The sequence below is a fragment of the Telmatherina bonti genome (genome assembly GCF_933228915.1).
Source record: "Telmatherina bonti genome assembly, chromosome: 14".
NCBI lineage: Eukaryota > Metazoa > Chordata > Actinopteri > Atheriniformes > Telmatherinidae > Telmatherina > Telmatherina bonti.
In genome coordinates this window covers 7,498,684-7,503,811 of record NC_136612.1, presented here as the reverse complement: position 1 = coordinate 7,503,811, position 5,128 = coordinate 7,498,684, and positions in this window count along the sequence as shown.

Here is a 5,128-nt window from a genome sequence, read left to right as displayed (position 1 = left end):
ATAGAATAGAATAGAATAGAATAGAATAGAATAGAATAGAATAGAATAACTGATATGTAACTGTGTAATCTACAGACAGGACGAGGACCACATTATTAGGGAGTCAACAGAGAGACCACGGCAGAGACTCTGGATCTGTCCATGGTGAGGACCGTTTCAGAGGGAGGCCCCGGACTCCCAGTACCACCACAACTCTGACTGGTAGCTTGTCAACTTTCCAGACAGAAACAAGGCAAATGCATGTCTTCTTTTTGTTTCTAAATCATTGTTTGTTATTTTTAACTTGCTTTTATAGGTTAAATTTTCCTCTTTATTTTTTTCACTGTTTTATTTTAATTGTTTTAATCATCATCAACCAATCTTTATTTATAAAGCATCTTTCATACAATTGAAAATGTAGCGCAAAGTGCTTTACATTAGAAGCAAAACAAAGATTTTAAAAAAAGAAAACTATAATAATACACCCTGAAATGAAGAGTCTGTGAAACCGGCATGTACGCAACACGTTGCATTATGTCTCAAGAGGCGCTGTCCCAACCACATTACCTGTGTCAGGAAGCTAAAACACCAGAAAAAATAAGAAAGATAAAACTAAAAAAAAAAAAAACTTAAGAGAATAAAAAATATCAAATGTAAAAATAAAGTTATAATAAGAAGCATTAAAAGACTAATAAAAACATGGACATGAAATTACAAAATTAAAAAAAAAAATCATGTCCTGCGATGGACTGGTGACCAGTCCAGGGTGGACCTGCCTCTCGCCCAGTGATTGCTGGGATAGATTCCAGCTTTCCCACAACAACAAATTGGACTAAGTGGGAAAAATGAATGTTTTAATGTTTTTCTTTAAACATGTTCCCCCTGTAAATCCCTTTGGATTGCTCTCATGGATTTGTTAAAATGCTACTGAAAGTAAGTGATTTATTTCCCAGCAGTCATGAGGCAGGTACACCTGGACATGCCACCAGTCCATCGCAGGACTGACACAGGGACAAACGCTCACACCCACTCCAACGACCAGTTAACCCAACATGCATGTGTTGGACGGTGGGAGGAAGCCGGAGTTCCTGGAGAGAACCACACATACATGGAGAGGACATGCAAACTTCACACAGAAAGACCCCCCCACCCCTTTTATTTTTTTTACAGGAATCGTTATCATGCTGGTCATGTTGTTGTCTCTTCACATTCACATAAACATTATTTATTCATGTCATAATGATGATGTCACTGTGTCATGTTTCATATCTCTTATCTGAACCATTAATTAGGATTGTTATCAGTGCTGATCCCTCAGGAAGTGGGTATACTCTCCATTTTTCTACCTTTTGTTTTAAAAACAGACAAAAAGTAGCCCAGAAAAACGTTTCAGAAAAAGTGACATGTAAAACTATTTAGTTTATACCAAAAATCCATCAGTATATTTGCTCATTGTCGCATCATTTCTGCTCTTCGGTTTCAGGGGAAGTAGGGTTATGAAACCATGAACCTTTAGACATATAAAGACATATGTCTGTTGGCGCGATAGACTGTCCCCCACCTCTCACCCAAAGCTGCTGGGATAGGCTCCAGCTCCACACAACTCTCGATCGGCCCAAGCGATACAGATAATGCATGAATTATGATGTCTATTAGCCTGTCTCTCACTAGTCTGTGTGCCAGTCGGGTGGTGAGAGACACATATATCTTCATTATGTCTGAAGTTAACTGAAGTTAGATGGCTAACCACACCAGTATAGCGTACTGGTAACCTTCACTCAGCTGCTGGACCACGTAGGTACAGTATGTGTGTAGGGATGTTTGTAATCGGCAGCATCACAGATGGTTTAGAAGTGGGGATCCTCAATATACCCACGTATACCCTGGACTACACCACTCATTGTTATTAATATTTTCACAATAAAATAGAAAAAGGCTGTTATTTAAACCAGTTTCCTTAGCTTTTTTCTCAGTGTGACCAGTAAAGGGATAATCTGGACTGTCCTGGTTGTGCTGCTCTAACTTGCCTTGAGACTGCAGGATTTATTATAAAATTTCTATCTTATGGGCTCAAAACGCTTCTCATGGGTCATGTACATCCACAGTCACTAAGGTGGGAAGGATTTCATCATTTTAAAGGTTTTTCAAAGCTTTTTCTTACAATTGAAGATAAGAAAGGGTTTAAATACTGTATTTACTCTTCAGGTATTCATAATATTTCATGTCATTGCTTCCCGGGCATTGTAGGGAATATAAAGGAGAGCAACATTTGTCATCACTGATTGGTCCAGTGGTCATTTAGAAATATTCTTGTCAGCCAAGAATTTCACAGTCAATGCCTTCACTGAACAATCTCTGAAACATTGGATTGTTTTTGGAGGGACATCACAGAAAAGGTGGGAGAAGACCATGTTTGCCTGTCTTGGAGTGAGATGGTCTCTTTGTTGACGAAAACACCAGTTTATTGACCCGTAGAAACAAAATTTTGGAGCAAAACTGACACAGTTAACACAGCTGACAATCTAAAATCAGATTTAGAGTCAGATTTAATGCCAAGTAGGTTTTATACGTAGGAGTTCTTACACGTACGAGCAATGGTGCCTTAACGGCACCCATGCACCACGCATAGATAAGCAGACTGCTTCAAGACACACTTGTTTCATACACTAAGCAAATATTATTTACTGTAATATAAATGTATGTACCATCATTATTCCCAATAATCAATTATTAAACCCAGATCAGTCTTCACTTGTCAAGCCTGTGTTTCTCCTTTTGTCTTGAAGTTGGCATCTCACGTACCCCGACTACTCCCTGCTTCACCTCACCCACCACAGCAAGATAATCAAGATAATGTTACATTATTCTATCAGAATAGAATATATGTATGCATATATATATATATATATATATATATATATATATATATATATATATATATATATATATATATATATATATATATATATATATATATGTGTGTGTGTGTGTGTGTGTGTGTGTGTGTGTGTGTGTGTACATATAGTCAGTTACAGTGATACTAATTTTATTCGACGAGAGGAATCTGCAAAAACAATAATTTTCTTACTGTAACTGAGAGTAAAATTACAGAATGAAGTAAATACTCCTGGAGTAGCTGACAGGAAAAATAGCATTTCTACATACCTGACTGCTGTGTTCTCAGTAAGAATGTGTGTGTCAGGTGTGATGTGGTTCTCCAGTCGTTTTCTAGCCAGAGCTCATAAAGAGAAGTCGCGTCGCAATCCTGCGGTGTGAAAATGTGTGAAGCTGAGTTTGAGATTACTGTGCAGCTCTGGAGAGGTGTTGTACTTCTTCATGTGAAAATGTTCTGATTATTTGAAGATGTTTTTTAGTTTGTAAACAATCGTGAAAAACTGTAAATAAACCAGGTTTCTTTTTTTATTTATATGTTTTTAAATAAAGAAAAATGTTAAATGAGTTTCTCATTTTATATTTATTTTCTATTTTATTTCATTTTTTTTACATAAAAAAATGTTGAATGAGTTTCTTTTTGTATTTATTTATTTATTTATTCATTTATTAATAAAATGTTGAATGAGTTTCTTTTTTTATTTATTTATTTTTTAATAAAAAAGGTTGAATGTGTTTCTTTTTTTTTATTGAATTATTATCTTATTTTCCAATTTTAAAAAAAGTTGAATGAGTTTCGCTTTTCTTTGTTTTGTTTCTTTTGTTATTTAATTTTTTTGTTAGATTAAAAAAATGTTGAACGAGTTTTTTGTTTTTTGTTTTTTTTTAAAAAGTTGAATGAGTTTCTCTTTTATTCATTTTTTTAAATTAAAAAAAGTTGAATGAGTTTCTCTTTTATTCATTTTTTAAATTAAAAAAGGTTAAATGAGTTTCTTTTTTTCTTTTTTTTTAAAAAAGGTTGAATGAGTTTATCTTATTTTTTAATTTAAAAAATGTTGAATGAGTTTCTCTTTTATTCATTTATTTGTTTTTTTATCAAAAAAATGTTGAATGAGTTTCTTTTTTTATTTTTTTTTAAAAAAGGTTGAATGAGTATCTTTTTATTTTTTATTTAAAAAACGTTGAATGAGTTTCTCTTTTATTCATTCTTTATTCTATTTTTAAAATTTAAAAAAAGGTTTAATGGGTTTATTTATTTGTTTATTTATTTTATTTATTTTTTTATATTAAAAAAAATGTTGAATTAGTTTCTGTTGAGGGGCGGGTTTGGGCCACATGGCCGTAGATGAGGATAGAAGCTGGATGAAGATGATGCAGCAAAGTAAAGAGATGGTACCTCCATATGATGATTGCTATCAGTCTGTTAGATGCAACCAGTTTTCTTGTGTTTGTTTGTTTGTAAATGTTACTGAGTTTACAGGACTCTTTCACACTGACTGACTTGAGTTCACGGTAATAAATAAATATTGTCCTCAGTCTGCGGCGTGGTGTGTGCAGACGTTACTGGATGCATTTCTCTTCTGACCACTGATACCACTGATAGAAATTGTGAGGAAAGTGAAAAAGCTAAATGTATTTCAGGTTTTGCACATCAGTACAGAAGTTAGAAAAAAAAACCTCAACATGCTGCAAGATGCAGAGCAGCTCTACGTTTATGTGAATGCATCAGTGTTTGAAACAGATTGTCGAGTCCAGTGTCCAGTTTTCACCCTTTTGCACCCCCAGGCCAATCTGCAGCAGACAGAGGCCAGACTGCTAACAGTTTACAAGCTGTCTGTCTGTCTCAAGTTCAATTGCAAAGTCCAACCTCGGAAACAAAGACGGTCCACAATGCAGACAGAAGAGGAGTGGGACGGGCAGAGAGGGGAGGTAAAACACTAAAGGAAATGTGTGTGTGTGTGTGTGTGTGTGTGTGTGTGTGTGTGTGTGTGTGTGTGTGTGTGTGTGTGTGTGTGTGTGTGTGTGTGTGTGTGTGTGTGTGTGTGTGTGTGTGTGTGTGTGTGTGTGTGTGTGTGTGTGTGTGTGTGTGTGTGAGGGATGCAGGGAGGGAGGTCTGTTGGACATGAACTTGAGACAGAAAAACGAGCCTCAGTCCTGCATTCCTGCTCTTAAACATAAACTATCCTCTGGGGAGCTGTGTTGGTGTGTCTGTGTGTGTGTGTCAGTAGCTCCTCACATCCACTTCTGTTGCCCCATA